This window comes from Lepisma saccharinum, chromosome 3, assembly GCF_977018435.1.
Source record: "Lepisma saccharinum chromosome 3, izLepSacc3.1, whole genome shotgun sequence".
NCBI lineage: Eukaryota > Metazoa > Arthropoda > Insecta > Zygentoma > Lepismatidae > Lepisma > Lepisma saccharinum.
Genome location: NC_139231.1, coordinates 17,733,168 through 17,758,454, shown reverse-complemented (window position 1 = coordinate 17,758,454; position 25,287 = coordinate 17,733,168). Strand labels below are relative to the sequence as shown.

General features: G+C 36.9%; 1 pseudogene; it reads left to right on the top strand.

Annotated features, from left to right (window-relative positions):
- On the top strand, positions 1 to 24,753 carry LOC145985474 (uncharacterized; annotated as a pseudogene).
- Positions 24,754 to 25,287: the final 534 nt, after the last annotated feature.

Below are 25,287 nucleotides of genomic sequence, written 5' to 3'. Positions count from 1 at the left end.
ATTCAGATCTTCATGGAGACATCGCCAGGGAAGACAATATACCCTAGGTGGAGCCTTCAGACACCAATGAGAGTGTCAAAGAAAAACTTCAGGATAAAGAGGAAATTCCTTCAGATTAGCAGAATTTGATTTATAGAATTCAGATCTTCGTGGAGACATCGCCAGGGAAGACAATATACCCTAGGTGGAGCCTTCAGACACCAATGAGAGTGTCAAAGAAAAACTTCAGGATAAAGAGGAAATTCCTTCAGATTAGCAGAATTTGATTTATAGAATTCAGATCTTCGTGGAGACATCGACAGGGAAGACAATATACCCTAGGTGGAGCCTTCAGACACCAATGAGAGTGTCAAAGAAAAACTTCAGGATAAAGAGGGAATTCCTCCAGATTAGCAGAATTTGATTTATAGAATTCAGATCTTCGTGGAGACATCGACAGGGAAGACAATATCCCCTAGGTGAGCCTTCAGACACCAATGAGAGTGTCAAAGAAAAACTTCAGGATAAAGAGGAAATTCCTCCAGATTAGCAGAATTTGATTTATAGAATTCAGATCTTCGTGGAGACATCGCCAGGGAAGACAATATACCCTAGGTGGAGCCTTCAGACACCAATGAGAGTGTCAAAGAAAAACTTCAGGATAAAGAGGAAATTCCTCCAGATTAGCAGAATTTGATTTATAGAATTCAGATCTTCGTGGAGACATCGACAGGGAAGACAATATACCCTAGGTGGAGCCTTCAGACACCAATGAGAGTGTCAAAGAAAAACTTCAGGATAAAGAGGGAATTCCTCCAGATTAGCAGAATTTGATTTATAGAATTCAGATCTTCGTGGAGACATCGACAGGGAAGACAATATCCCCTAGGTGAGCCTTCAGACACCAATGAGAGTGTCAAAGAAAAACTTCAGGATAAAGAGGGAATTCCTCCAGATTAGCAGAATTTGATTTATAGAATTCAGATCTTCGTGGAAACATCGCCAGGGAAGACAATATACCCTAGGTGGAGCCTTCAGACACCAATGAGAGTGTCAAAGAAAAACTTCAGGATAAAGAGGAAATTCCTTCAGATTAGCAGAATTTGATTTATAGAATTCAGATCTTCGTGGAGACATCGACAGGGAAGACAATATACCCTAGGTGGAGCCTTCAGACACCAATGAGAGTGTCAAAGAAAAACTTCAGGATAAAGAGGGAATTCCTCCAGATTAGCAGAATTTGATTTATAGAATTCAGATCTTCGTGGAGACATCGACAGGGAAGACAATATACCCTAGGTGGAGCCTTCAGACACCAATGAGAGTGTCAAAGAAAAACTTCAGGATAAAGAGGGAATTCCTCCAGATTAGCTGAATTTGATTTATAGAATTCAGATCTTCGTGGAGACATCGAGGGAGAAGACAATATCCCCTAGGTGAAGCCTTCAGACACCATTGAGAGTGTCTTATCCAAATTCAGGATAAAGAGGGAATCCAACCAGATGAGCAGAGGTTGATTTGTGCAGAGGAGCAGCTTGAAGATGGTATGAATCTTGTCTTACTACAACATTCAGAAAGGTAAGTCATCTTGAATAATTACACAAGTAGAATGACAGCATTTTGTTCCTACGCGTCAGCAAAAATTTGATGCGCCTGGTGTTACGTTACATCCGGTTGTAGCGGGCCACGAGTGATTTTATTGTTGAGTCAGCAGAACGTGTCTGATCACCTTGAAGACATCGGAAGCGGTGGGTTTGTCACGTTGTTTCTTGATGTATGCTAAACTAACACGTGCGTATGTTTGTGTGTGTGTGGAGGAAATGCGCGCGCAACCATTGCGTATGATTCAAAGACATGAAGAAATGATTTAAAGATGGCGCCGAAGGTGCTTTACCCCCGAAAGTTTAGCGGCTAAGGTTATTGCTCTGTAAAACAAGAGGCGTCGAGGGTTCGATTCCTGGTAGAGTCAATATTGATTGGTTGATAGATTGAGTTAGTTTTTTTAAGTCTGTTTTATGCACGGCAAAACTAATCAGGATTGGAGCTACAGTTGAAAAGTGGTGATTCGGACCACTATGTGCCTCCACCGAGTATCGAACCTGGGACCCGTTGATTACAAGGCGACGATGTCAATATTGAATGGTCTCGATTAGCCTGTGTGTAAATAAAGGCAACAAAATGGTTGAGTTCGAAAATCGAGTTGGGTTAGTGGTTAATGTTGTCACCTGGCAATGAAGAGGTCGCGGGTTCGATTCTCTAGGTAGTTAAATTAGGCCAATTGTTTTGTCCCGCCATTATAGGTCCCGATTAGTCCATCTGTGCATAAATAGTATTTGAATAAAATCAAAATGGCGGCCGCGTTTTGTGTTTAGCGGCGGCGGCGACCGGGGCGCGGCGCGGGGCGGGGCAGGGCGGCGCGGGGCGGGGGGTGTTTTTTATTCCGCGAGATGTTTCAACCAAGTGGTTGAGGGTTCGATTCCCAATGTTGGTGAAAATTGGATATTCAATTGTATTTGTTTAAAAGTTCCGATTAGCTTTTTGTGCACAAAGAGAAAATGAACTAATTGGAAATAGGATGTTTATGCTGTAATGAAAAGGTCCCCGGGTTCGATTCACAATGTCAAATTGGCAGATAATGATGTTGTTTAAAAAAAAAAAAAAGAAGTGTGTTGAGTCCCCATTAGTATTTAGGCAGGAACAGATATTAAAAATCAAAACAAAATGCCTTTTGATTACAACGCAAAGACTTTACCGCTAATGTATAAAGATAAATTAGAATCTGTTGTTTTGCCATGTTGGGCCCCAGTACCGATTAGCTTAAATGCATAAAGAGTAGGTAAAATAACCAAGATGGCCGTCACTATTGTTTTGTGATCAAAGAGGAGTCACAGGTTCGATTCAATCAAAGGAGGCAAGATTCTATGTTTCAATTCCATGTAAAAGTCTAAAGTTATGTTTCGATTAACCTCAATGCATAAAGAGGAATTAAACAAAAACAAGCAAAATGGCGACAGATGTGATAAAAGAAAAATTGAATTAGTTTTTTATAGTGACAAGAAAAAATAGCGAATCATTGTTAGAAATAGAATGAAAATAAAGATACTTGCCTTTGCGTGTCCAGCGCTGTGCAGAAAAGCTCTCATGCTTTATCTCCGACAAGTCCACAATACACATTTTTTTTATTGTATAGTTAATTATTAATGTTGTTATTAACACAGATTCTTACCAGTGTGAAGAAAAGCTCTCATGCTTTATCTCCGACAAATCCACAATACACACTTTTTCATTATATAGTTAATTATTAATGTTGTTATTAACACCGAGTTTTACCAGTGTGAAGAAAAGCTCTCATGCTTTATCTTCGACAAGTCCACAATACACACTTTTTCATTATATAGTTAATTATTAATGTTGTTATTAACGATTGTTACCAGTAAAAATATAAACCATGAGGATTTTTAAAGGGGGTGCTAAGTGAAAAAAAAGCCAAGACATATATTTTATCCCTGTTTATTACCAATATTTACAAAATTCAAAAGAGCCGCACACACACACACACACACACATTCATATGTAAAATGTTTATATTGTGTCACCAGTTTATCAGCATGTTATTTAACAAGTTTTTATTCTTCAAGTTTGTTCACTCACCCACATAAGGAATTGTGTCACTATCATATCCATTTTCTGCTGCAACCACTGAATTAAAATGTTTCACTATTTTTTCCACAAGCATGTTCTCGCAAAAAACAAACACTTCTTTGGAAAGTCTTTTTCCGTCGATGTTTTGTATAGACAAAGGCTCAGGTTTTGTACATCCATGTAGATGGGAAAGCACAAACTTCTCCTTATGACATGCATGGACAGGGGAAATATCTGTGCAACCGAAACATTGTTCGCGAAGGTCGAGAATGCAAGATTCCACACAGTTTCCAAAATATGATTTCAGATACGGCGACACTGTTTCACACATAACTTTCGCATGCTCGATGCACACAAATATCTTCATAAAGTTCCGCCACGAACTTTCTGCGATGAACACTATCTCCAGGGAACCGTAAGCTGGTTTCTTCCTTATAATGATCTGACGGCGATTGTACAGTGTGGTTATCAGCAATTCATGTTGCTCACTTAGTGGGTAGGAAACACGAGGCTGCTCACCTGGAATAGCGATGTAATTGTCGATTACTGGAAACAATTCCTGAAGAGCGTGCCACTCCTGCAACTGTAGTTCAACACCGGCCGCCCCGCTTCTGTGTAGCCTGACCACAGGTTGGAAATCCAGATGAGAGGAAAGTCCGATTGAGATAACTTTTGTTTTCGAAGCATTCAAATAGTAGACGTGATCAAATAATAGCGACTGGCGTATAAGACTAGTTACTTGTTTTTGTTCTTCAGGTAAATGCTGATCGCTCTCTTTCTGAAGAACCCCCTTGAAATTAGTGTACGGTTGAAATCTTTTTTTCAGCGGCATCGAAATAGAGGATTCCATGACTAAGAACTGCGAGATACTGCATGTCGCAGCGTGCAGGTATACATTTGAAGAAATGCGTGGGTGTGTTTTTGAGACGCATGCGCGCGTAGCAAACCAAGCATGTGCTGGACAAAAAAGGTGGAGGGGGCGGGGCATTACAAAGATCAATGGTGAGAGAAAAATCAGCAGAATATCATAAACGTCATATTGAGAAAATATTGGATAACAAATATTAATTAATTTAATTAAAACATCAACCGCATTGTCGATCTGAAATTAGGTTTATAGACAGGGGGCAAAATGGAAAATATCGACGATGTTCTAGTATTGGATTGTTTCTGTATTTCCATCGGTATAATCCTCCACCACATTTGAAGCATACTGTTTTATCCTCTTTTTGAATGTAAAATAATCCTGCTTCGGACAGAGCTTCTACAAACGGGAATTCTTTTGATTGCCAGTTTCTGAAAGAGGACAATCTAGCATTGAAAGATCCCATCTCTGGATATTGCGTCATTGTTCTGTAAAGACACAAAACAAGATAAATATTATAAGTAAGCTGTTGTAAACTGTAACGCTACAAAATTATTAATATACTATTAGGACTATATGTAACTTGTATAAAATTTCAAACAGTATTTACTGTCAATATTTTCTAGTATACGTACCGAGTATTATAAATTTAATTTACGAGTCAGCAAATAAGTTGATATAATATTGTCGTTTTTTATCGGTACTGGGAATAAAATTTGAAATTTATGCATGGGTTTACCAGAGGCTCTATGGAATAAATACAGAAAACAGTAATGCCCACAGTACACAGACCCGTAACTTTGTATCTGATGAGTGTTGTACGTATAGAATTTAGAGTTATTTTCCAAAAATCGCAAATGGTTATGCACATGTGGAGGTTTTCCGTAACTATCAAAAAATTCCCCCCGGGAGTTACTGTCTATGTAAATTGCTACCCAGTGCTTCCCGGGGCTATCTTTGGGATCTGTATTTACAATCAACGCTGCTGGTAGTTCCACATGTACAGGTAATTCATTAGCTGCGAAAACACCAACATGATGATTGTCAAAGGCTCTATTTGATATTAACCCGTGAAGCAAATTTAAAGTCGACAGCATTGCTGGACACTAAATAGTAATATTGTGCAACTCACCTTTTTATACTTCAAAGTAGACGGTACACGTCACAGTAGATTCCAGAACCAATTTGATCTGGGTCACCAAGCTGTTTATCGTTGTTGAAACAATGGAGAGCTATCTAACACAACGCAGATGCTCGGAATATGTAGGCGGGGTTTACAAACGCGCATGCGTACAATGCTATCTGGCATTTGATGTGCTGTTGTAAAATGAATTTTGTACTATAAGAAAATTGTCTGTATGTGTGTGTGTATATATATATATATATATATATATATATATATATATATATATATATATACACATATTTATTTATTGATGAAGTGTGTGTATATATATATATATATATATATAATACAATACAATATAATATATATATGTAATTTGAAGATACAACATATCAGTAAAATCTAACAACTAGCAAAATATTCATAACATTCGACTTTTATATTATATGTAATTTAAAACATTCTTCACAGTTTGAGAAATGGAGTGCTTGTGGAAACACCCGTTCTCTGCAATATTGGCTGGTCCATCAGGATGTGGAAAGACATATTTTGTGAAGCATTTTCTCCAGTGTTTACCCCAAATGGTAAATGTAAAATTCAACAATATTTTGGTGTGCTACGGGGAATGGCAATCTGCATACAATGATTTCCCTGGTTTTGTACAATTTCGGGAAGGAATGCCTAATATTGACCAATTTGTGCCAAATTCTGGACCTCATCTTATTATTATCGATGATCAGATGAGGGAATGCGATCAAAGAGTCACAGATTTATTTACAAAAGGGTGTCATCATCGTGATATTAGTCTTTTCTTTATCACTCAAAATCTATTCCATCAGGGAAAAGGGAATAGGGATATATCTTTAAATAGTCATTATATTGTATGCTTCAAAAATCCAAGAGACAGAGCCCAAATTAATTATTTATCTAGACAAGTATACCCGGAGAATCCAAATTTTATAAAAGATGCATATTACAATGCCACCGCTGAACCCCATGGATATTTGCTGTTTGATCTGAAGCAGAACACTCCGGAAGAAGTACGTTTTCGGTCGCGGATATTTCCCGACGATGATATCAATTATGTATATATTCCTACAAAAAAAGCAAGCATAATCACTAGTCGTTTATTCTGTCATCATGGCTCCAAGAGTGAAACACGCTAAAGTGCTCCAAGTTTTGTCGGATGCTAAACCAGCTCTTCGCACAGCTATATTACAAGCTGCTGATTCTTCCTTAGTTAATTCAATCTGTGAGTGTTGTTACAATGTTCTAAAAGGGAATGTTCCTCTTTCAACACCTCAGAAAACAAGATTGAGCCGGTACAAGAAGGTGATACGTAATCTCTCTGCCAAAGGACACTCTACAAAGCAGAAGAAACAGATACTAGTGCAACACGGAGGATTTCTACCTGCGTTATTAGCCCCTTTAATAGGAGGTGTGTTATCAAGTTTATTTAAGTGAAAAAAAAAATCTGAACATGGAGCATGCCAAAAAAATGGTTATAATACCTCAAGAATTTATGGATAACATGAGACATCCTGTTATGTCTGCACCGTCTACATCCTTATCGCAATTGGATCAGGATATGCAAGTAATTTTGAATCTCAAAGGTCTTTCGGATGATGAAAAATGGAATCGTTACAGTATTGTGCTCCAAAAATTTCTGTCTATTACTCGAAAACAAAGAGAACCTGTGTCGCTACCGATTACAGAATCTACTGAGAAGTTGACTGATATGAAAGAAGAAATTCTAGCTGCTACACCTAGCATGTATCGTAGAAAAGCCGAACTGTTGTATGAACGTCTTTTACATAATAGTAATATTGATTGGGATAAATATGGGGCAGTTTTTATTAACAATAATAAAATTGAAGGCTCAAATATTGTCGATCTAGTATCGGATATAATTCGACCACGAAAAACAAGCAATCCTGTTGGGTGGCAACTATTCAATAGAGCTCTGGCGTTATCTAATATCCCTCAAGAATATATTGGAAACCCCCGGAGACAGGAGTTTATTCAACAGATTGCTTTTGGCAACCCCGGACGCCATGTTCCGCTGTCCGGAGCTAACCAAGAAGAGGCACAAGAATTAACAGAAGCAGAAGAAGAAGAAGAAGAAAAGGAACCAATTTCTTTTGTATCATCATTTCCAGGGCACAAACGTAAACGTACTGTTCCAGTTTGGTCAAGATACAAACCATGAGCGAAAAAATATTAGAGAATATCTGGTACAATCCATCTCATCCAGCATCCTATTCTACAGCTTCAACACTATGGAAAGCTGTAAAAAAATCCATACCATTGTCAACAATCAAACATTGGTTGACAAAGCAAACTGCATACACTTTGCATAGACCTGTAAAGCGTCGATTTCCGAGAAACTTTTATTTTGTGCATAATATCGATGACCAATGGCAGGCTGACTTGAATGACATGCAGAGTTTGCGGAATCACAACAAAGGGTACAGATATATACTCACAGTTATCGATATTTTTAGCAGGCATGCTTGGGCTGTCCCTGTAAAAAATAAAACTGGTGTATGTATAAAAAAGGCTTTCCAGCAAATTTTCAAACAAAGCAAAAGAAAACCTTTGCAATTACAAACTGACAAAGGCCGTGAGTTTACCAACAGTATTGTGCAGGAATATCTCAAAAAACAAAATGTAATTTATTTTACAACAAAGAATCCTGATATTAAAGCTAGTATTGTTGAAAGATTCAACAGAACTTTAAAGGAACGCATGTGGAAGTATTTTACTAAGCAAAGAACCAGCTGTTATGTTAATGTACTCCCAAAGCTTTTGAAAGCTTATAATCATAAAATTCACTCGAGTATTAAAATGGCACCAGCAGATGTTACTCCTGAGAAGGTTTTGAAAGTATGGCACAATATGTATGACAAAAAACTCAAATCTGATTCATCTCCACTATTGTCATTGAAGATGCCATTCAAAATAGGAGATACAGTGAGAATAACAAAAACCAAAAAACGCTTTGACAAAGGTTACATGGAAAATTGGACAAGAGAAATATTTGTGGTGGAACGTATTTTGAATAGAAATCCTCAAGTGTATGAATTAAAAGATCTACAAGGACATAAAATCGATGGAACATTTTATACGGAAGAGTTGCAATTGGTCCGCTTACCGGATATGCATGAAATTGATAAAATCCTTGCGACCAAAGGTAAAGGAGCCAGTAAAAAGTTGTTAGTTCATTGGAAAGGTTACTCCAGATTATTTGACAGTTGGATTAGCGCATCGTTTTTGGAGTCAAAAAAAGAGAGAGAGAGGCATAATTTTTTGTAGGTATTCTCATCAGTGGTACAAATAACCTTCATAACACATCATGAGAAAAGCAAACGCTTTCTACCTTACTTTGCCTAGTAACAGTTCCATGAAATATTTCCCAAGTAATACTCTAACTAATTACACCACAAAGCTTCAGAACCGTGTAGAGTTGGACACCAACAAATGGGAGATGGCATTGGTAGAAGTGCATTATCCTTATTCAATACTAAACATTACAAGATTTAACAACTATATTCAATATAAATCTATGGATGATGTCAAATGGAACGAACTTCGAATATCCGAAGGCTATTACGCATCTATAAACAGCATTGTTGCAGAAATCAATAAATATTCTGAAACATTAAATTTTAGTCTCCGAAATCATCCTGCGTACAAACATGTGACTGTTGATATATCTACCAAGCAGAGAAACATAAATGTACGATTGTCACCTCAACTGGCTCGGATATTAGGTTTTAAACCGACCGATGATCTATCAGAAGTAAAAATTGGACGCTCGCCTCCAAATGTTGTGAGAGAAATTCCTTCCCAGATGTATATTTACACAGATATTGCGGAATCACATATGGTGGGAGATGCTGTCGCCCCTCTATTACGTATTATAAACATTAATCCTATGGAACATACTTTTGGAAGTGATGGTGTGCAAATTTTCGATTCACCACATTACATCCCAGTGCAGAAACATAATTTCGAACAAATAGAAATTGACTTAAGGGATAGCACTGGTGCACACATCCCATTCTCCTTCGGACTAGTGTGTTTGAAACTTCATTTTAGACGTTGTGGTGAAAAGCTCTGATTATGAATGACCCATATTTTCAATACTACCATCAACAAGCTGGATCTGGTGTGGGTAACATATATTACGGTGCTGCCTATCAAAAAGGACATGGCATTGGAAGTTTTCTTGGAGGACTTTTTCGGTTAGCTTTGCCTCTTATCAAAAAAGGAGCGAAAGCTGTAGGGAAAGAAATGTTAAAAACAGGGGTAAATGTGTTAGGTGATGTTGTAGACAAAACACCCCTAAAACAGTCACTACAATCCAGAATTTCGGATGCCAGATCAAATCTTAAAAGAAAAGCTGAAACAAAGCTAAAGGAAATGATTGGTTCAGGTTATCAGGGGCATAAACATTTCAAAAGGAATCACTCTGCTTCGGGACAGCGAACTGGAAGGATCGCTCAGAGAAAGAAGAGATCCAGTGCCAATACAAACACCAAGAAAACAACCAAGCGCAACCGTAAAAAAATTCAAATAACATCAGATATTTTTGATTAGATATGGCGCTAATTAGGGAGAAATCATGTGAGTGTTTTAAAAGTGAATTGGATATTTTCTCGGTAAAACCTACTCAGACAAGCATCTTAGAACACCACACCATCGGATACAAACCTGTTAGTTCTCTGGCAGATAATGCCCCCACTGAGTTTGTAATACCTGGACATGGTGATGATTATATGGATTTAGCACACACAATGTTGAATATAGATGCCAGAATTGTAAAAGCGAATGGTCAGTTATTGCTACCCACAGATAAAACAATTGGACCTGTCAATGATTTTCTCAATGCAATGTTCAGCGAAGTACAAATCTACTTAAATAACAAACTCATCTCGTTTCCATCTCACATGCACCCATACAGGTCTTATTTTGAAAAAGCACTGAACATATCTGCAAAATCATCTCATCTCCAAAGTGCATTGTGGTACAAAGATACAGCAGGCGCTTTTGATAACGTTTCGGAAGACAACAAAGGCTTTACAAAACGTAACCAACTAACAAAACAGAGTAAAACATTTGATATGTTTGGTTACTTGCATTCTGATATTTTCAATCAAGAGAAATTTTTGATCAATGGAGTGGAAATGCGAATAAAAATGATTCCTTCGAAAAACACTTTCTGCTTGATGGGATTAGATGACAGTGAAGGCAAAGTGGAAATTCTGGATGCTACACTATATGTGAGAAAAGTATCGGTCAGTTCATCCATCAAACTTAGTCACAATCGCATATTGCAAAAACATACAGCAAAATACCCTCTAACAAGAGTACAACTTAAAGCTGTAACTATTCCAAAAGATATTGTTTCAAAAACAATTGACAATGTGATACTTGGACGTCTTCCGAAACGATTAGTTGTGGGGTTTGTTACCAACGATGCATTCAACGGCACTCTGTCTACAAACCCATTCAATTTTCAACATTTCAATTACAACTTCTTTACTTTATATGTTGATGGAGTCCAAATTCCCGGCAAACCACTTCAACCAGACTTTGAAAACAACAAGTACATAACAGCATATCACACATTATTCTCTGGAACAGGGATACACTATATGGCTGAAGGAAACAATATATCGCGTGAGGAATACCCCCAGGGATACGCATTACTTGTTTTCGATATAACACCAGACGCAGCTGCAAGTGCCATATCCCACTGCAGTCTTCAACGGCAAGGGGCTGTTAGCTTGGAAGTCCACTTCAAATCGGCTTTGGAATCTACTGTGACTTGTGTTATCTACTCTGAATTTGACGCTCTCATGGAAATTAATAATCAAAGAGATATTCATCTGGATTAATTGTATAACAAGGTGAGTTGCACAATATTACTATTTAGTGTCCAGCAATGCTGTCGACTTTAAATTTGCTTCACGGGTTAATATCAAATAGAGCCTTTGACAATCATCATGTTGGTGTTTTCGCAGCTAATGAATTACCTGTACATGTGGAACTACCAGCAGCGTTGATTGTAAATACAGATCCCAAAGATAGCCCCGGGAAGCACTGGGTAGCAATTTACATAGACAGTAACTCCCGGGGGGAATTTTTTGATAGTTACGGAAAACCTCCACATGTGCATAACCATTTGCGATTTTTGGAAAATAACTCTAAATTCTATACGTACAACACTCATCAGATACAAAGTTACGGGTCTGTGTACTGTGGGCATTACTGTTTTCTGTATTTATTCCATAGAGCCTCTGGTAAACCCATGCATAAATTTCAAATTTTATTCCCAGTACCGATAAAAAACGACAATATTATATCAACTTATTTGCTGACTCGTAAATTAAATTTATAATACTCGGTACGTATACTAGAAAATATTGACAGTAAATACTGTTTGAAATTTTATACAAGTTACATATAGTCCTAATAGTATATTAATAATTTTGTAGCGTTACAGTTTACAACAGCTTACTTATAATATTTATCTTGTTTTGTGTCTTTACAGAACAATGACGCAATATCCAGAGATGGGATCTTTCAATGCTAGATTGTCCTCTTTCAGAAACTGGCAATCAAAAGAATTCCCGTTTGTAGAAGCTCTGTCCGAAGCAGGATTATTTTACATTCAAAAAGAGGATAAAACAGTATGCTTCAAATGTGGTGGAGGATTATACCGATGGAAATACAGAAACAATCCAATACTAGAACATCGTCGATATTTTCCATTTTGCCCCCTGTCTATAAACCTAATTTCAGATCGACAATGCGGTTGATGTTTTAATTAAATTAATTAATATTTGTTATCCAATATTTTCTCAATATGACGTTTATGATATTCTGCTGATTTTTCTCTCACCATTGATCTTTGTAATGCCCCGCCCCCTCCACCTTTTTTGTCCAGCACATGCTTGGTTTGCTACGCGCGCATGCGTCTCAAAAACACACCCACGCATTTCTTCAAATGTATACCTGCACGCTGCGACATGCAGTATCTCGCAGTTCTTAGTCATGGAATCCTCTATTTCGATGCCGCTGAAAAAAAGATTTCAACCGTACACTAATTTCAAGGGGGTTCTTCAGAAAGAGAGCGATCAGCATTTACCTGAAGAACAAAAACAAGTAACTAGTCTTATACGCCAGTCGCTATTATTTGATCACGTCTACTATTTGAATGCTTCGAAAACAAAAGTTATCTCAATCGGACTTTCCTCTCATCTGGATTTCCAACCTGTGGTCAGGCTACACAGAAGCGGGGCGGCCGGTGTTGAACTACAGTTGCAGGAGTGGCACGCTCTTCAGGAATTGTTTCCAGTAATCGACAATTACATCGCTATTCCAGGTGAGCAGCCTCGTGTTTCCTACCCACTAAGTGAGCAACATGAATTGCTGATAACCACACTGTACAATCGCCGTCAGATCATTATAAGGAAGAAACCAGCTTACGGTTCCCTGGAGATAGTGTTCATCGCAGAAAGTTCGTGGCGGAACTTTATGAAGATATTTGTGTGCATCGAGCATGCGAAAGTTATGTGTGAAACAGTGTCGCCGTATCTGAAATCATATTTTGGAAACTGTGTGGAATCTTGCATTCTCGACCTTCGCGAACAATGTTTCGGTTGCACAGATATTTCCCCTGTCCATGCATGTCATAAGGAGAAGTTTGTGCTTTCCCATCTACATGGATGTACAAAACCTGAGCCTTTGTCTATACAAAACATCGACGGAAAAAGACTTTCCAAAGAAGTGTTTGTTTTTTGCGAGAACATGCTTGTGGAAAAAATAGTGAAACATTTTAATTCAGTGGTTGCAGCAGAAAATGGATATGATAGTGACACAATTCCTTATGTGGGTGAGTGAACAAACTTGAAGAATAAAAACTTGTTAAATAACATGCTGATAAACTGGTGACACAATATAAACATTTTACATATGAATGTGTGTGTGTGTGTGTGTGTGCGGCTCTTTTGAATTTTGTAAATATTGGTAATAAACAGGGATAAAATATATGTCTTGGCTTTTTTTTCACTTAGCACCCCCTTTAAAAATCCTCATGGTTTATATTTTTACTGGTAACAATCGTTAATAACAACATTAATAATTAACTATATAATGAAAAAGTGTGTATTGTGGACTTGTCGAAGATAAAGCATGAGAGCTTTTCTTCACACTGGTAAAACTCGGTGTTAATAACAACATTAATAATTAACTATATAATGAAAAAGTGTGTATTGTGGATTTGTCGGAGATAAAGCATGAGAGCTTTTCTTCACACTGGTAAGAATCTGTGTTAATAACAACATTAATAATTAACTATACAATAAAAAAAATGTGTATTGTGGACTTGTCGGAGATAAAGCATGAGAGCTTTTCTGCACAGCGCTGGACACGCAAAGGCAAGTATCTTTATTTTCATTCTATTTCTAACAATGATTCGCTATTTTTTCTTGTCACTATAAAAAACTAATTCAATTTTTCTTTTATCACATCTGTCGCCATTTTGCTTGTTTTTGTTTAATTCCTCTTTATGCATTGAGGTTAATCGAAACATAACTTTAGACTTTTACATGGAATTGAAACATAGAATCTTGCCTCCTTTGATTGAATCGAACCTGTGACTCCTCTTTGATCACAAAACAATAGTGACGGCCATCTTGGTTATTTTACCTACTCTTTATGCATTTAAGCTAATCGGTACTGGGGCCCAACATGGCAAAACAACAGATTCTAATTTATCTTTATACATTAGCGGTAAAGTCTTTGCGTTGTAATCAAAAGGCATTTTGTTTTGATTTTTAATATCTGTTCCTGCCTAAATACTAATGGGGACTCAACACACTTCTTTTTTTTTTTTTTAAACAACATCATTATCTGCCAATTTGACATTGTGAATCGAACCCGGGGACCTTTTCATTACAGCATAAACATCCTATTTCCAATTAGTTCATTTTCTCTTTGTGCACAAAAAGCTAATCGGAACTTTTAAACAAATACAATTGAATATCCAATTTTCACCAACATTGGGAATCGAACCCTCAACCACTTGGTTGAAACATCTCGCGGAATAAAAAACACCCCCCGCGCCGCGCCGCCCCGCCCCGCCCCGCCCCGCGCCGCGCCCCGGTCGCCGCCGCCGCTAAACACAAAACGCGGCCGCCATTTTGATTTTATTCAAATACTATTTATGCACAGATGGACTAATCGGGACCTATAATGGCGGGACAAAACAATTGGCCTAATTTAACTACCTAGAGAATCGAACCCGCGACCTCTTCATTGCCAGGTGACAACATTAACCACTAACCCAACTCGATTTTCGAACTCAACCATTTTGTTGCCTTTATTTACACACAGGCTAATCGAGACCATTCAATATTGACATCGTCGCCTTGTAATCAACGGGTCCCAGGTTCGATACTCGGTGGAGGCACATAGTGGTCCGAATCACCACTTTTCAACTGTAGCTCCAATCCTGATTAGTTTTGCCGTGCATAAAACAGACTTAAAAAAACTAACTCAATCTATCAACCAATCAATATTGACTCTACCAGGAATCGAACCCTCGACGCCTCTTGTTTTACAGAGCAATAACCTTAGCCGCTAAACTTTCGGGGGTAAAGCACCTTCGGCGCCATCTTTAAATCATTTCTTCATGTCTTTGAATCATACGCAATGGTTGCGCGCGCATTTCCTCCACACACACACAAACATACGCACGTGTTAGTTTAGCATACATCAAGAAACAACGTGACAAACCCAATGACCCCCCTCCCCCCACCGCTTCCGATGTCTTCAAGGTGATCAGACACGTTCTGCTGACTCAACAATAAAATCACTCGTGGCCCGCAACAACCGGATGTAACGTAACACCAGGCGCATCAAATTTTTGCTGACGCGTAGGAACAAAATGCTGTCATTCTACTACACACACCTTGTTAATAGTATTTCTTATGCAAGACACAAAATAATTTGTTGGCAGTTTAATTTACACAATACAATTTTTTCATGTTGTACATTTTCCAACATTCTTCCAACTTGCTTGACACTCCATGTGCTTCAACCATTTATGAGAGGCACCAGAATATTGTAATTTAGGGCAGGAGATCTATCTATCTGTAGATCATTTAAGGCTCGATTCTAGTTTGCTTGGTTCGGTGTTTAACTTACAGTTGGCCTCCCTTCTCAGTTTCTTAGCCAGAAGAAACAGAATTATCACCTGCCCTTTTTGATAGAATACAGAGAGAGAGAAAAATTTGTGTGATAGTGTAAACGGCTACCGCCTGTGCACGACAACATTGGAAAGTAACATACATGTGAAGGTGTGTGAAGCTGTTTAAGGTGTGCAGGAGGTGATGGCTGAGGCAAATTGACAATTCTGCTTCCAACACTTTTGTCACCATCACAGTATTTAAGGTAAAATAGAAAAGCGACTTATTTACGCAACTTTCATATCTGAAATCGAGGCGCATATATTCTAGGCTAGCTAGGTTATCAGGAAATAATCTATTAGTAAAATGTTTGATTGATTGGTTGATTGAGTTGGTATTTTTAGCCTGCTTTATGTACAGTAAAGCAAATCGGGAATGGACGTACTGTTTATAGTGGGAACTGAACCACTATGATCCTCCGCCGGATATCGAACCAGGGACCCCAACAAAGAATACCCATACCGAGATTTGAACCCGAAATTCCATGCTGTGTTAATAACCACTTTGCTACGGAGGTCGGAAATATAAGCATGGAGTTGCTGTTCAAATGAAACCATTCAAGGTAAGAAGTTTATTATATATTTTATTCTCGCAAGTAGGCCCACATCAATATTTCACAATATGGATCTCTATTTTTTATAAAAGTTCTTGAAATAATTTCCTTAGTGCTTCCATTTCAATGATACAGTGTACTTTTAATAATTATTTTTACTTCAAAATCCCAAAATTCTAATGGAAAAGATCCTCCTTCCCAGCATTTTTACCCTTTTGAATGAGAGTTTGAAATTTCAACCCAGTATACACCTGAAATCATATTTATATACTGTAAACGTCAGAAATAATCTTTTCACGCACGTCTGTTCAACACAAATACACTATTTTGTTGGTTATTTTTGAGAATTTGCCAGTTCATTTCAACTGGATAGAGGTTCAATTTGCTTCATGCGAGAAACAATTATGGCCGTGCTAGTGGCATATGCACTCTTTGCTCCAACTTCATAACATGCAGCGATATAGTTTGGTTGGGAAAAGAAATAAGGTGAGTCAAAAACAAGCCTCATAATGCAAAGAACCACAATGGTGGATCTATAAGGAACTGCCATCTGCAATAGAAATAAGCTTCAATTTGTGTAAAGGAGCATCATAGTTATTATTTAATTGTGGAAGAAGGCACACGAGTGGTGAATATGTAAGGAAATAACGATTCACCTATGTACAACATGTATGCAGTCAACTGTAACAAGTTGTCCATAAATGTATGGAGTCTAATTTGGTGATAGATTTTCCCAGAGAGCTGTACTTGTGAAACTTAATGCAATGACAGGGTGGCTACTCTAGGACAGGACCGTGATAAAATTCAAGTATAATTCTCAGTTTTCAAAGCGAACTTTCCAAAAAATCAGTGGTTCAAGCAGATATTTTGTCTATTTCAACCTTATATATTACCTACCAGCTCTGACCACCCATGCACATATTAACAATATGAAGGATCTGTGTTGTCCCAATGTACTAAAAAATTCTATAATTCAATTCAATTAAACAGTATACCATACTATTTAAAATATTCAATTTAAGGTGTAGAGTTTACATTTGCCATTTCACATTCTCAGACTTGGAATAAATGTACACACGCGTCACAAATGTGATGGAATATACTAATCTGTAACAAAATGTCAATTGTATAGGAATTCAAATTTACCTAATCAACTTCAAGATGTCTTGCAACAATCTGAGTGTCAGATTGTTCTGCAAAGGACACCAACAAAGTAAACAGATTGAGAGAATTCTGTTTTATTTTACACGCAGCTTTCTTTTAATTTCCTTCCTCGATAAAAATAAAAGCTAACCTCTGAAAAACATGCCTCAGGCCATTTGTAAGTGTACGCATACAAATTCATTTGGATTAATAAAAGTTGTCATATTTCATGTCTACGGAGAAGAATTCATGTAGAATTCACGCAAAATTCCCGGAACCAACGATTCACTCATAATTTCCGGAATGCAAAGAATTCCTAGTGACTTGCCACCCTGAATAGTAAAGAGCCAAGGTGAATAGGGGAGGGGGACAGTGTACTTGCTCGGCCATATTGAGGGGGCAAAAAGTGACAAAAAGTGGGGATACCCCTCCCACACTCTCGATACATTCACCAACAGATAGTCATTAAATATGTTGTTATTTGAATATTATTATATTCCATATTATTGCCATTAAATAAGTTGTTTTGAGTGTTATTTTATTATATGTGTCAATAAATGATTTGAAGTATAAGTTGTCTCTAATGTTTATTTCATATGTAATGTGTTTCTAGTTTCTCATAATTCTCTCTTAAAAGCTTAATAGAAAATAAGAACATGAAATTATTTACGAGTAGATACAATATTAAGGTAAATTTATATGTGGGTTTACTTACTTACATATTTACTATCCACACCTTGATTAAGAGAACTTTTTGTCTCAAAGAATGTTGTTAAAGGCATTAGTATTTTCTTTTGATTATCTGTAGCCTTTATTTGTATACTAGTAAGAACAACATATTAAATACTATCAAGTGCAACTAGAAAATGAGTAATGCATATGGCACATTCAGACAGTCTAAATTCTAAACCATGTTTAAAAAATATTTAATTTAATTTGTACAGCATAACCAAGGCGAGGAATCGCCAAATAAATTTCATTAGGCCAAACAATTACTGTATATAACAGAACTCAACGAGCTTGTCAATTGACAAATACCTAATAAACCCAAAAAACTGATTTCTTTGTTATAAGAAATATAACCGGTATTTGTTCGCGGTTTCCTGGGGTGATGTGCACATTCCGAGTACCCAGAAATGCCTTCAACAGTACCTGTATTAGTTTAAATTTATTAATTTTTGATTTACAGTTTATGATAATGATATCACTGTTTTAGATTATATTTACAACATGCAGAAGAATAGAATGCTAGAACTATGAAGTGTAAATTATATTACACTGAAAATGGTAAAAGTTCCTATCATATTTACAAATTGTGTGGGAGGATAAATAAGGCATTTAAATACTCAAAATACTTTCAAAGTAAGAAAGAGTATTAATTTGTGAGAAATAAAGTGGCTTGAACAAGTGACCATGATAGTTGACCTTCCCACGATCTCGCTTCCGAAGGTTCTCAGTTTGAGTGCAACACGTCTTAAGCATGCATGTCCTTTCCGAGTGTCTTCTCATCAATTGCATCTAATTATTATGCATGTTGATTGCAGCAGTAGCCAAAAGTGGCAGAAAAATCAATGCAATATAACAAGTCAAAACAAAAGTCACCGTTGTGTGCAACATCTTTTCGAAAAAGATGGCACAAAGTTGTAGACGAGGAAGGAATGGTTCAAAACACTACAAATATAACAATCCTCATCTACTCAATATGTACAAATAATAGCATTACATGTAACTTCTGCTTTTCTGCCACTTTTGTGCTGATCGTGAAGATGAGGATGAGTAATGATATGATTAAATTGATGAAGGGACTCTCACATGCCAAGGCTGGGAATTGAAGCCCCTGGACCCCTGGCCAGTCAATTATGAAGCCACCTAAGTTGTTTTCATGACTTCACCTGAAACGAATGCTCTGAAATCGTTCTAGCTGGATGCCTCCCCAATGGTGCAGTGGTAGTGTCATTGCCTTATAATCAAGGGGCCGTGGGTTCGATACTCAGTGGAGGCCCAAGTGGTTCAGATCCAATATTTTTTAGGACCAGTCCCGATTAGCCTTACTGTACAAAAAGTGGACTTGAAACACCAACTCAATCAATAAATCATTCAATTGTTCGAACTACTGAGAAGGTTGAAGATTATTGGAACTGATCAAATAATGAAAAATTAATATAATGAATATGTAGAGGCACATATTTTTGGTAAATAACAAAGTGAAATTTCGGTACAAAAACAGAGTCGATTTCGGGTTCAAAAGCGGTAAATAAAATAAAATTTCGGTGTTATAGCGGTGAATAATCACATCAAAAGTGCTATGTAAAATGACATTTTGGTTTTAAAATTATGAATATAATAATAAATTTGATTTAAAAACTGCACTTATTACGCAAAATAAACGTATCCCTTCTAATAGCACATTTATGTAGTTACCAGAGTATTAAGTTTATTCCTGTGTAAAGGGGTCCTTTTTTTGCTTCACAAATATTTACAGCAGAATTAATCAATTTTCCGTGAATTGCATAACTCACAGGATACTTCAGACTTCAGAAAGTGTCGCGTCAGTATATAAACGGTAAATTTCGTGTTTAAGAGTCCATTTCGTATTTTGCAGTTCATTTCGCATTATTTCGTTACAAAATAGGGTAGAAATGCACCTCAGACCTTTCAGAAACATGAAAAATGAACATTACAGCATGTAACTTCATATTTCGTGTTTTCGTAAAAAACGAAATTTGCATGCCTCTATGAATATGGCAAAGTGAAGTAAATACAATCACAGTCAGGTGACAGACCCTTGATTGCAAGGCGACAACATTACCACTATGCCATAGGGGAGGTCCAAAGATGAACAGGATCACCATGAAGCTGACAGTTAAATATTTCGACACACCAATATATCATAAAAATGAATCATAAATAAAATGTAATAAAAAGTAAAACCTACATATAAAAATTTCAATAAATATTCTAAATTAACACGTATATCAAAACTACAACATAAAACATTTCTATAATAATTCAATTGTAAATAAATGCAAAATTCAGATATGACACTTCATTTTTGAATAATTAGAATGCAACTCAATAATTATTTCCAAATGTCTCTTTTTCTCCTTCTCTAACCAGGCACTGCCAGGCAACACAGTGAGAAAACTGGAAATCAGCAGGGTTGGAATTTTATAAAAGGCTTCCAAGCAACAATCACAGCTGCAATAATTCAAACATGTTGGGCAAGAGATTAACAATTTTATCTACATATAAAAGTATACTGATTTCTTAATCCAGGCTTGAGTCAGAATAAAACATGTATACTATTATAATGTAATCCATGTCCATAGAAATGCAAAAGGCAACATTTCTACAACATTTAAAAAAAAATCAGAGTGGTTAAAAAAAATTCTAAACCACCAAGCAACTAAGTCAAGTAAGTCCTACCTATCCTATTATTGAATAAACGATCTTAACAATTTGGTATGGCAAAAATATGTTGATTTCATAATCCAGGCTTGAGTAAGAAGAAACGACTGCAAATTTTCTAATTCAGTCCAAGTCGTCTCAAACGTGACATAAAAAGCTGACATATCAGGACAAGAACTGGAAGAAATGGGATATGAAAGTTAATGAACAATCTTGTGAATGAAAAATGCTGAGATGATATGGTTGAACTATACAGCAAGACCTTCATGTAAAGACCTTAACGCTACTAGTTGCAACCTATCAGAGATTACTCGAGCATCATCATACTTTAGTTTGGACGTAAGAGGGAGAATGATTATTTCAGAATCAAAGCTCAAACAAGGAAAGAATTTCAAAGTCTTACAAAGCAGCCAAAGTCATCTTAATGGTAAGATGAGAAACTTATATCTGAGAAAAAGAGCGAAAAGATGGAAGAAAAGAGATATGAAAATTAATGAGCAATCTTGTGAATGGAAAATGCTGAGATGATATGGTTGAAGTAAACAGCAAGACCTTCATGTAAAGACCTTAACGCTACTAGTTGCAACCTATCAGAGATTACTCGCGCATCATCATACTTTAGTTTGGACAAAAGAAGGAGAATGGTTATTTCAGAATCGAAGCTCAAAGGAGAAAAGAATTTCAAAGTCTTACAACGCAGCCATCTTAAGGGTAAGATGAGAAATTTATATCTGAGAAGAAGAGCGAAAAGATGGAAGAAAAGAGATATGAAAGTTAATGAGCAATCTTGTGAATGGAAAATGCTGAGATGATATGGTTGAACTATACAGCAAGACCTTCATGTAAAGACCTTAATGCTACTAGTTGCAACCTATCAGAGATAACTCGAGCATCATCATACTTTATAGTTTGGACGAATGAAGGAGAATGGTTATTTCAAAATCGAAGCTCAAAAGAGAAAAGAATTTCAAAGTCTTACAATGCAGCTAAAGTCATCTTAAGGGTAAAATAATAAACTTGTATCTGAGAAGAATTGCCAATAAATGGAATGAAATGGGATACGAAAGTTAATGAACAACCTCTTGATAGGGAAATGGTCATATGTTATGGTTGAACTAATATAATCACAAGATGATGCATGCTGATTTTTCAATCAAGTCTTGAGTCAAAATATAACTCTCATGGTCTTATTACCTAGTGCATTTAGTCTCATAGATGTAAAAGAAACTAATTATGTGAAGGAAAGAGACAATAAATGGACAAAAGTGGTGGAAAATATAATGTGATGCCTTTGAAAGGAAACATTTCAAGATTATTGATTGTACAGTATAGACATAGGTAAGAAGACAATACTCTAAATCTGACCTTGCTGCTGAATTTGTAGAATGGAAGGTAGTAACAATGGGCGCAAATGCATTGAAAATATTTTAAGGTGACCTTTATAAACATCCTACAACAGTGAGACATTAAGTTGCATCCGGAACTAAGGAAATTTGGGTTCAAAACATCTGCATCATGCATCAGAGAAGGTTTTCCTCTCCTTTTTGTAATTATGGTTTGGCAGTTAGTAACTTGGATTATTGTGTGGTATTATATATTGTTTACTGCTTATATATTGTGTTCAGGAAAATATTTTTGTAGTATAAGTAATAAGTATTGTACATGTGAAATAAATTGTACATAGATATAGAAATGAGTTTTCATATGATTTAATCTAACGATCTTTCGCAATATGCCAAAAGTGACAGAGCAGCAAAGTAAAGCAAACCGAACTAGTCAATACTGTAGCAATGTTATGTACTATCATTATTATTTGGGACATTTCTGTAGAATTTTCGGTCTTTTTCTCTTTTTCTCTCCACTCTCCACATACACACCAACTCGACCATGCAGACCAACAGACACATAAAAACAAATAGAATTCCCTCTCTTCAAAATGTCAATGTCATTGTCATTCTGATGCCATTTGTTATGTGATGGTATAAAGTAAGAATGAATTTTAGATACCAATGATAGGAACTTGATTGGTTGAAGTAACATTCCTAGGGTTGTTGCTATAGTAAAACTCAATCACAATAGCATTTATGAAAGTATAATTTGTATACATTTCCTCATTGCAATTTGGTATGAATTGGTAAATCTTGTTGAGAAGTTTGATGCTAGATTATTTTCAGATAAAAACTTACAAGGTCTGCTGGGTCTTTGGAAGCTTGCAAGGCTTGTCAGTTACCCCTGAGCTTTTGATGCCTGATGCTTGGAAACCCAGGCAGAGAGTTGAAGACTAATATTGGTAAACGATGTAAGTGCCAAAATAAATCAAACACCGTTTTCCACGTTAAACTGTGAAATGTGACATGCTTTATAATGTGGTAAACGTGTCAAGTGGCTGGTAGCTCTCTAAGTAGTTCAAAGGGCGTGTAAAGAGGTCACTAGTGTGAACGTTCTTACGGTCTGATGTGCGGAACAATGCAATTTCCCAACACTTTTGCTTTTGGCACTTACAACGTTTACCACTTTAATCCTCAGTTCTTACTCACGGATTCGTTAGGTGGAAGAAGAAGGAAATTTTGGCTCGGTGACCACTTGGGCATAGTTAGTGAAACTGGTCAACTGTGCAGGGTTCTTCTTGCAAATGAAGGCAGGGGACTTCACAAAATCCTATGAAAAGTTGATCTGAAGGACTTGACCCACAATGTGTAGTTATCACATGGACATGGATTTTAATTTTAATGTTAGTGGAATTGAATATTATTAATCATAATTTGAACAATGACATTTTCTTTTGATATCGCACTCAACATATATTTCACTGTTTTTCTTTAGTAGATCATCCATGCTCGAAGTGGGGAGGAGGGGATGCTATCATCATCATCATCCACAGTCGTTTCCTGCCTCGGGCTGGGTTGGCATAGAAGTCAAGCCTCTCCTTTTTCCCTGGCATTCCACCACTCCTCTCTTTCCACAGAGTTCCAATCTTGTCCTCCTCTCCTAACACTTTTCACTATCTGCTCTTTTCACCGACATCTTGGTCTCCTCTTGGCCTAATTCTAACTCCTTGTACACTGTAAGCTCTTACTGGAAGCCTTTTTGCATCCATCCTCTTCATGTGTCCGAATCATCTGATCTATTCTGTTCTGAAGCTTAACCATCCCCACTGTCTGTCGGATCTCCTCATTCCTTATTCTATCCCTTCTAGTCTTCCCCCATATACTCCTTAAAAATGTTATCTCCACTGTCTGCATCTTTCTTTTGTCTCTCTCTGACATTGTCCAAGTCTCTGCTCCATACAGTGCGAGCCAGCACTTGCACCCATCTCAAAATACTAACTAACAATTATTTTACATTGTGTTACTATTATTGAAGTCTGTAGAACTAGATGGCTCACAGCAACATGATCAAACAACAATTTATTGAAATAGATGACAAAATGCAAAAATCTTGTATTGTATGTACAGTAGTGTAAATTCTGATTTTAATATATATTTTATGGCACCCCTTGCCTTAGTGTTCAGCATCACGTGATATCAGAAATGTAAGGATGAATAACTACTACATTGATCCCAAATTTAGAAAACAATTCCATTCAGAGGGAATAATAACACTAAGCAAGTCACAAATAGAATGATTTTTCAAAAAGGAGAGGGGAGGATATTTTGAGCAACTATTTAGGATATTGAATTGGCAAAATTGCACCACAGCCGCACAATGTTCTAAAAGCTGTACTTACAATGGCACTTCTTGTGTAACATACTTTGTACTCTGTTGCAGGTGGCAGTAATACAAATGTTTCTTTTACTACGGCAATTATTACTGCAGTTTCAAATCGATTACAAGTGATGAACATTTGAGCAGTTTCATGTAGAACAACCCCCAGCCATTGGCAACACTGAAAGTGATAGATTGTATTGATGCAACTTAGTTCTCCTGTCACTACCCGGTAAAGAGAAAAACCTGGCACGGTTCAAGGCTTGTGGACTCTTGTTCAATGTGCAATGTCCAATGCCTTGCTTGTCGTGCATGAACATGATATTATTTTTAGGTGCGACTCCTTGTATGGGGTTTTCCGGGTCTCATGCAGGCCTCTGTTTGCAAGAAGCATCCTGGTGGAAAAAAACTGCTTTGACAAGCGCCACAGAATTTAGTAAACAAGATATTTCAAATGCAGTAAAATATATAAAATATAATTAATGTCTGATATATATCTTGGCCTAAAAATAAAATAAATTTTGTAAGATCCTAATGGTTTATAATTGAATACAGAGCTCGAAGTGAGGGGTTGTGCAGCAGCGGGATGGTATCTAACTAGTTAGCA